The sequence below is a fragment of the Pituophis catenifer genome, unplaced genomic scaffold (assembly GCF_029215685.1).
Source record: "Pituophis catenifer annectens isolate HBS135680 unplaced genomic scaffold, rPitCat1.0.hap2 SCAF_31, whole genome shotgun sequence".
Classification (NCBI taxonomy): Eukaryota; Metazoa; Chordata; class Lepidosauria; order Squamata; family Colubridae; genus Pituophis; species Pituophis catenifer.
This window is the reverse complement of record NW_027256911.1, coordinates 636,239-645,636: the sequence shown is the minus strand read 5'-3', so window position 1 is coordinate 645,636 and position 9,398 is coordinate 636,239.

The following is a 9,398-nucleotide window of genomic DNA, read 5'->3' as shown; positions in this document are numbered from 1 at the left end:
TCTGGATGCCTCTCCCTCCCAAATATCTCTCTCGGGCTGTTTTGAATTGGGAACATCCAGGAAAAAGCTTCTTCCTCTCCTCCCCACCCCACCTGAAGCCTCAGTAGACAATTGTTCCCAGGACCCAAAGATTCACATGAGTGCTACAAATTGGCAAGGGGGGGGGGAGAGAGAAGCCTTTGGGTGGGGAATGGAAATGTTTACATGGAAAGTTCAAGGGAAGAACCATGACTCCGTTGTGCCAGGTAATGAAATCCAGAAAAACCTCCACCCTTTAAAAATGTCCTGTCCCAGAAAGAAACTTTTATTAGATTAGGAGAAAGAAAAACAATGGGTGGTGGGTATATTTGCTGTTGAGTAATTCCCTCTCTTTGTAGCTCCCAACACTCAGCGATTCTGGGAGACTGGGAACGAGCTTTGGTTCTCAGCCGGAGAGGGAGAGGAACGTGGCAGTCCAGCATGGAATTTGGCACTGGGATTTGGCACGGAGTGTGAAGCAAAGCGTATCTGGACAAAGTCCTTCCAAATAAAAATCTTCATAATACTACCAAAAGGTGGGGGTGGGGGGTCAAGAGTGCTGGTCCTCTTCTCCTTTCCCTCCTTCTGAGCAAAAGTTGGTTCTGTGGACAAAAGACTTGGGGGTCTGGGATCGTGCCGTGACTTTGACTCAGGGGTGAAATCCAGCAGGTTCTGACAGATTCTGGAGAACCGGTAGTGGAAACATTGAGCCGTTCAGAGAACCGGCAATGCCACCTCTGGCTGGCCCCAGAGTGGGGTGGGAATGGGGATTTTGCAGTATCCTTCCCCTGGAGTGGGAATGGGAATTTTGCAGTATCCTTCCCCGGTGTGGGGAGGGAATGGGGATTTTGCAGTATCCTTCCCCCAGGAGTAGGGAGGGAATGAGGACTCTGCAGTATCCTTCCCGCAGGAGTGGGGCAGGGAATGGTGATTTTGCAGTATCCTTCCCCCAGGAGTGGGGAGTGAATAGGGATTTTACAGTATCCTTCCCCTGGAAGTGGGGTGGGAAAGGGGATTTTGCTATATCCTTCCCCCAGGAGTGGGAAGGGAATGGGGATTTTGTAGTATCCTTCCCCTGGAGGTGGGGTGGGAATGGGGATTTTGCAATATCCTTCCCCCAGGAGGTGGGGAGGGAATGCGGATTTTGCAGTATCGTATCCCCCAGGAGTGGGGAGGGAATGGGGATTTTTGTAGTATCCTTCCCCTGGAGGTCGGGTGGAAATGGGGATTTTGCAATATCCTTCCCCCAGGAGTGGGAAGGGAATGGGGATTTTGCAGTATCCTTCCCCTGGAGTGGTGTGGGAATGGAGATTTTGCAGTATCCTTCCCCTGCCACCCCCATCAAGCCACACCACGCCCACCAAGCCACGCCCACAGAACGGGTAGTAAAAAAAATTGGATTTCACCACTGCTTTGACTTATTAGATGCCTGGGGAGAAATGACCATACTTGGATTCACACTAATCATGCTAAGCCGTGGTTTTGTGAATTATACCACCAGGAACTAAATTTACATAGTACATGGGGAAATCCTTTGATGTAATTTCTCTTAAGAAATAATTATGAACAACAGATCCTTGTGTGCTTTCTCTTCTGACATTGTCAGGACTAAAATTATGTTGTGAAATGTTCTTGAATTGTTTGATGGATTTGGCAGAATGGAGGGAAATGCAGCAACTTTTCTGGTGATGTTCCTGCTAGCAAATAATTGTCTTACATCTTCGATAGTTCTATGGCTTCCCTCAGGTCCCTTCAGAGAGTGAGAGTAATTATGGTCAGCCCCAAATAATCCCTATTTTTTTACACAGTAAAGGACTGCAGCTCCATTGTAGAAGGCTTTCTACATGATGGTAGTTTTCACCCTCATCTCTCTTCAAACAAAAGCAACTCGCAGCGTCAGAAAGTTGCCTGATTCTGAAGAGCTGCCCAAGCTGGATGATATGAACCAGATGGGACAATCCCACCTGCCCATCATAAGAGTGACACAAAAAGCAAAACTCTTCGTATGACTGAGAATGAGATCTGAACTGTCCTTGCCATCAGCTTAGTTGAATCAAGGAAGTAGTCATGGAACATTCCTTCTAGGCCTTTTATCCATCTTTGCAACAGTTATCATTTTGATTGGATGGATGGATGGATGAATGGATGGATGGATGGATGGATGGATGGATAAATAGATAGATAGATACAGATGGATGGATGGATACTCTCCATGTAGAGATGGGTGGATGCTCTCTACATGAGGCTCCCCTTGAAGAGCACTCGGAGCTCCAACTGGTCCAGAATGTGGCCGCACGGGTGATTATGGGGGCGACACTGCGCACCCATGTAACAACCTCTCCTGCACAAGCTGCACTGGCTCCCGGTGGTCTTCCGGGTGCGATTCAAGGTGCTGGTTACCATCTTTAAAGCACTCCATGGTTTAGGACCTGGGTACTTACGAGACCGCCTTCTGCCACCGATAGCCTCCCACCGGCCAATACGCTCCACAGAGAGGGCTTCCTCAGGGTGCCGTCGGTCAAACAATGTCGAACTGGCGACCCCCAGGGGGAGAGCCTTCTCTGTGGGGGCACCTGCCCTCTGGAATGAATTGCCCCGGAGATACAGATGATCCCTGACCTACGCACCTTTCGCCGTGCCCTTAAGACTCTATTGTTTCAACAGGCTAGGCTGGCTTAAATAACGAAGTTTAATGGGTGTTTTAGTTTTTTAATATAAGGGCCAAATATTTAATATGTTTTAAAACTGTTTTTAAATTTTATGGATATATATGTTTTATTGCGGCTGTGCACCGCCCTGAGTCCCTCGGGAGAAGGGCGGTATAAAAATTTAAATAATAAATAAATAAAACTAATAAATGCAGATGGATGGATGGATGGATGGATAGATACAAATGGATGGATAGATCCAGATGGATGGATGGATAGTTGGATGGATAGATACAGATGGATGGATGGATAGATGGATGGATGGATAGATAGATACAGATGGATGGATAGATATGGATGGATGGATGGATGGATGATAGATACAGATGGATGGATAGATACAGATGGATGGATAGATATTGATCCATTTGGGGGTACACTGTCATAATTTTAAAACTGTTTTAATAGTGCTGCAGGAGGCCATCCAGGCCAAAAACGGGATGCAAGGGGGCTGTTGTGGCTGGCAGGGTGTTGCAGGAGGCCATCCAGGCGAAAACAGATGCAAGGAGGCCATTTGTTTTTTTTGTTTTTGTATTTAAAAAGTTTTTTATTAATAATACAAAATTAAAAAAACATTGGACATAGATATGACATCACTGGTTCCAAACATCTTCCGTCACTTTACAATAATATTAGTACTCCTATAAACATATAGTTCTAAACTTTGTTCACTATTTAAACATAATATGGTACAATATTAATACTTATTACAAGGGGCCATTTGGTCGGCAGGGTGCTGCAGGAGGCGTCCGTCCCATCTCTCCCCACCCTAGGATCACGGAGAGTTGAAATGCCAACAAAAGTCTGAAGTGGGTAGAATGGTTTAATCTATTTGGAGTCATCGTTCTCTTAAAAGGGGCATTTCAGCCTTTAGTCTCCAGATCACTGAACTGTGTGAATGTAATAGTTCCTCACTCAACTTGAATTCAGAAAGTGGCATACAGAAGATGCCTTCCATATTTACACGGAGTTTAGTTATGTGTTTAGGGTCCCATAACTATGTATGGTTCCTAAAAACAGACCTTTAGAAATGGGAGTTGGATGTAGGATTGGCCCAAATAGCCTGATTCAAGCATTATTGCAAACCAAATTGCGGTTGGCTAGTTTTTGGCTTAGTACATTGGGCAATTCCAATGATTATGGCTTGTAAACTTTGCTTTAAAGCTTGGGGTGTTGTGTGGATACAGTGAGTTGTGATTTATTCATTAAACCATGGCAAAAACAAACAAACAAACAAAGCGAATGCATCAAACCATTTTCCTTATTTTCCCAGGCTGTTCCTTGGCTTAAAAAGCAAGACCTTTCTCAGGTCTTCATGCACTTCTGCAAAGTTAGATTTTCTCAGCTTCGGAGTTTTGGGTATGACAGGCAATTTACAGTCATCTGTGAAATTTGAATCACTAATGAAGAGTTGTGTGAATTGGTAAAATAAATAAATACGTTGCCAGCAATCCGTTGGCCTGGTATCCTCTATCACACTTGCAAGTAAAGATTCTGTTAGGACATGTTGCTTTTTATTTGGTTTATAAATAATAGATAGTCTTTTGGGTGCTGGGCCCTACCGTCTTGTAATCGTATCTCCAGATCAGATTCCAACCAGGTGGGTACCCTTGCTCCTTGCCCCTTCCCTTCGCCTTCCTTCCCTTCTTTTTCCTACCCTTCTCTCCTCTCCTCTTCTTTTCCCTTCCCTTCCCTTTCTTCTTCCCCTTCCCTTCTTTTCCTTCCCCCTCCTTCCCCTTCCCTTCGCTTTCCCCCTTCCTTTCCCCTTTCCCCTTCCCTTCTCTTCTCTTTCCCTCCCCTTGCCTTGTTTTCCCTTCCCTTTCCCTTTCCCCTCCCCCCTTCCCTCCCCTTGCATTTTCCCCCTTCCCCTTCCCTGTCCCTTGTTTTCCTTTCCCCTTCCCCTCCCCTTCTTTTCTCTTCCCTTCCCTCTCCTTGCCTTGTTTTCCTTTCCCTCCCCTTCTCTTCCCTTCTCTTGTTTTCCTTTCCCCTTCCCCTTCCCTTCCCTTTGCTTCCCCTTCCCCTTCCCTCTTCCCCTCCCCCCTCCCCCCTTCCTTTCTCTTCCCTTCCCTTCCCCTCCCCTCCCCTTGCCTTGTTTTCCCCTTTCCTTCCCCTCACCCTTCTCTTCCCTTCCTTCGTTTTCCTTTCCCCTTCCCTTCCCCTTTTTCTTCCTCTTCCCTTTCCCCTTCCCTTCCCCTCCCCTTCTTTCCCCTCCCTCCCCTAGCCTTGTTTTCCCTTTCCCTTCCCTCTTCCCCTCCCCCTCCCCCTTCCTTTCTCTTCCCTTCCCTTCCCTTCCCTTCCCTCCCCTTGCCTTGTTTTCCCCCTTCCCTTCCCCTCCCCCTTCTCTCCCCTTCCCTTCGTTTTCCTTTCCCCTTCCCTTCCCCTTTTTCTTCCTCTTCCCTTTCCCCTTCCCTTCCCCTCCCCTTCCTTTCCCCTCCTCCCCTTGCCTTGTTTTTCCTTCCCCTTCTCCTTCTCCTTCCCCCTTCCCTTCAGCTTACTTACCCTCAGCCCCATTTTTCTTTCCCCTTGCTGACCCTGCCTTTCTCTTAAACATGTTCCCTTCAGGGAGTGGAAATGTTTGCATGTTGGCACACGTGGGCACTTAAGATCCTCAGATGCCATTCATTTAATAAAGAACAGGAGCATATCTTAAAAATTGGGTTCCCGGCTATTATGTCAGTTTCCAAAGGAGGAAAAGCACCCTAGTTCCCTCTTTTTACTTTGGGTTATTATACCAAGGCCAGCTCTCAGTTATCTGTGCTAATTAATACCATCCCTTTTTAGTACCTGCCTTGTTCGAAAAGAAACATGAAGCCCTTAAGGCCAGGAAAAAAACACCTCCTGAACAAGGCCACACAGCTTTCTCTTCCAACAGCAGCACAGAACTACCCTACTTAAAATTTAGAGTTCTCTATTCCTTCCTGTACAATTAGCTTTTGAAATTACCAGCTGATGACACCCCACTCCTCTGCAACCCTAATTCAGAATTTGCAGGAAAGCTCTCGCTGTCTACTCTACGTGCTGTTGAATTACAATGCACAGTATTTCTCTCCAGGGTCCATGGCTGGCTGGGGATGCTGGGCGCTGTAGTGCGGCAGGACAAGGAGGAGGGGCTGCGAGATCATCATTCTTACGCATTGTAAGCCGCCCTGGAGTCTCCGGAGAAGGGCGGCATATAAATCGAACCAATAATAAATAAATAAATAATAAATAATTCTTTGTTCTTAGATGCAGTAAAATGCAACCACCTTGCCAAGGAAATGTATAATTATGAATCATGAATTAACTTTGCATAATCGCTTTTTCTCCTGAGACTAAAGGAAATACAGCTCAAACTTTGATGAGCTGAAAATCTTCCCCGTTGTTCACTATAGACATGGCGCAAATCGCCACATTCACCACACTTCTGGCCATTCTGGATGTTGTTGAATGGGTGACAAAAAATGTTAGTCTCTGTAGCCATATCTAAGCCCACTTGAGATGTTTGCCAGTACTGGATAATCTCCGCTCTGTTCTGTGGCACTTTGGCTGTCAGGAAAAACTGGGTCAGCCTTAATGCCAATTCAACTGGCAAAGCTAAATAGCAATAGCACTTAGACTTATATACCGCTTCGCAGTGCTTTTATAGCCCTCTCTAAGCGGTTTACAGAATCAGAATTGTGGGTCCTCACTTTAACCCACCTCAGAAGGATGGAAGGCTGAGTCAATCTTCAGCGGTGAGGATCGAACTTCTGGCAAGGGTCAGAGTCAGCCTGCAATGCTGCATTCTAACCACTGTGCACCATGGATGGATGGAAGGAAGGAGGGAGGGAGGGAGGGAGGGGAGGGGAGGAAAGGGGAGGAAAGGAAAGGAAAGGAGGAAGGAAGGGAGGGAAGGGAAGGGAAGGGAAGAGAAAGGAAAGGAAAGGAAAGGAAAAAGGAAAGGAAAGGAAAGGAAAGGAAAGGAAAGGAAAGGAAAGGAAAGGAAAGGAAAGGAAAGGAAAGGAAAGGAAGGGAAGGGAAGGGAAGGGAAGGGAAGGAAAAAGGAAAGGAAAGGAAGGAAAGGAAAGGAAAGGAAAGGAAAGGAAAGGAAAGGAAAGGAAAGGAAAGCTCTAAAGCCCTCTCTAAGCGGTTTACAGAGTCAGCCTCTTGCCCCCAACAATCTGGGTCCTCATTTTACTGACTTCAGAAGGATGGAAGGCTGAGTCAACCTTGAGCTGGTGAGATTTGAACTGCTGAACTGCAGCTAGCAGTCAGCTGAAGTAGCCTGCAGTACTGCACTCTAACCACTGCGCCACCTCGGGCTCTTCTTGGGATTGGTAAAAAATTTACAATCTGGATTAAAAATAACAAGGCACTTGTGTTTTTTTCTTCTACAGGTAAGTCCTTGGCTTACTACCATTCGTTTAGTGATTTGCAAATTGCAACAGCAGTGAAAAAAGTGACATGACCGGTTTTTCGCACTTATAACCATTGCAGCATCTGGAGTGGTACGGTGGCCTAGAGAGATGGAGCTCTCGCCTCACAATCAGGAGGCTGTGAGTTCGGTCCCTAGGTAGAGGCAGATATTTCTCTCTCTGGGCACGATGAGAAATATATCAATGACCCGAGATGGCACAATGGTTAGAGTGCAGTACTGCAGGCTACTTCAGCTGATTTCTAGCTGCCAGTTCAAATCTCACCAGCTCAAGGTTGACTTCCATCCTTCCGAGGTGGGTAAAATGAGGACCCAGATTGTTGGAGGCAATAGGCTGACTCTGCAAACCGCTTAGAAAGGGCTGTAAAAGCACTATGAAGTGGTATATAAGTGCTATGGCTTTACCTGCTGAACAAAACTCTTATTGGCGACAGGTTGCTGGGGTGGGCATGGCCATGGGGGCATGGCCTAGTCGGCTTCCAACACCACGGCGGTGGGGAGAGTGTCATTTTTCGCCCTCCCCAGGCTCCGGAGGCTTTCCTCGAGCCTCCAGAAGGGCGAAAACCGCCCTCCCCCGGACTCCGGAGGCCCTCCCAGAGCCTCTGCACGAACTTCCAGTAGGGCCCGTTTTTTGCCCTCACCAGTCTCTGTGCGGGCCCTGCACTTAACTGGGCATCCAAAACAGGCTGCGTGAAGACTCCTGGGAGAGGCAGGGTGGTGTGGGCGGAGTCAGCCAGTCCTTGAAACTACCGGTTTCGGTGAACCATGTGGTTCGAACCGGCTGAATCCCACACCTGAGGGTGGAACATTCTATAGAAACCCTGTCAATTGTCTAATTTACATGAAAGCTGGGGACAGGACCCCTGAAGTAAAGACAAGGGTAGAGAAAGCTCGAGCAGCATTCTTCAAAATGAAAAAGGTCTTCTGCAGGCACGACATCAGCCTAAGATTGAAAATCAGGCTTGTCAGATGTTACATCTTTTCTATTCTGCTCTACGGAGTGGAGAGTTGGTCTCTGACAGAAAAGCCACTTGAAGGGACTAGAAGCATTTGAAATGTGGATTTACAGGCTGCTGTTAAATGTAGAAGCCGGGGTTGACAAAATCCGAAATGAGGAGGGGATAAGCCGCCTGGGAAAGCCAAGGAAAACCATCAAAACCATCAAAAAGCGAAGTTAGAATATTGTGGACATGGGATGCAACACCCAGAAAAAGGCAGCATCCTTCACTTAATCCTCCAGGGAAAAATTGAAGGCAAATGAGGTCCAGGCAGAAAAAGAACATCGTGGCTTCAAAATCTAAGGTAGCGGTTTGGACAAAACTCAACAGCACTTTTTCATGCGGCCGTTGATAAAAATAGGATTGCCAACATGATCGCCAATATCCATGACGGACAAGGGAAGAAGAAGAAGAAGAAGAAATGAAGAAGAAGAAGAAGAAGAGAGGGAGGAGGAGGAGGGGCAGGAGGAGGAGGAGGGAGGAGGAGGAGGAGGAGGAGGGAGGAGGAGGAGGAGGAGGAGGAGGGAGGAGGAGGAGGAAGGAGGAGAAGAAGAGGAGGAGGAGGAGGAGGAGGAGGAGGAGGAGGAGGAGGAGGGAGGAGGAGGAGGAGGAGGAGGAGGAGGAGGAGGAGGGAGGAGGAGGAGGAGGAGAAGGAGAAGGAGAAGGGAGAAGGGAGAAGGAGAAGGAGAAGGAGAAGGAGAAGGAGAAGGAGAAGAGAAGGAAAGGAGAAGGAGAAGAAGAAGAAGAAGAAGAAGAAGAAGAAGAAGAAGAAGAAGAAGAAGAAGAAGAAGAAGAAGAAGAAGAAGAAGAGAAGAAGAAGAAGAAGAAAGAAGAAGAAGAAGAAGAAGAAGAAGAAGAAGAAGAAGAAGAAGAAGAAGAGAAGAAGAAGAAGAAGTCAATTGTCTAGTGCTGAGATTCTGTGGAAGCAATGCCCCAAGTACTTTCCTGAGAAAATTCCTGAGAAAACCCTGATGGAAACTTATTAATCATAATGAGCTTCCTAACTTCGGGTAGGATGAACTGCAGTCTGCAAAACTTGAAAGGCTATGAATGTTTAACCTGTTCAAACAATACACACGTTGTTTTTGAAGACCAGCAGTGAGATCTATTTGGGAACGATCACCAGTTTGGAAGTAGGATACAGCGGTCCTCCCACTGCCATAGAAATAAGGAGTGGTCCTTTGGTTCTCTGATCAGATGGCAGAATTAAGCATGCTGTGTCCACACGGGTCAGTTAATTGGCTACCTTAAATTGGCTAAATTAAATTAAATTAAATTAAA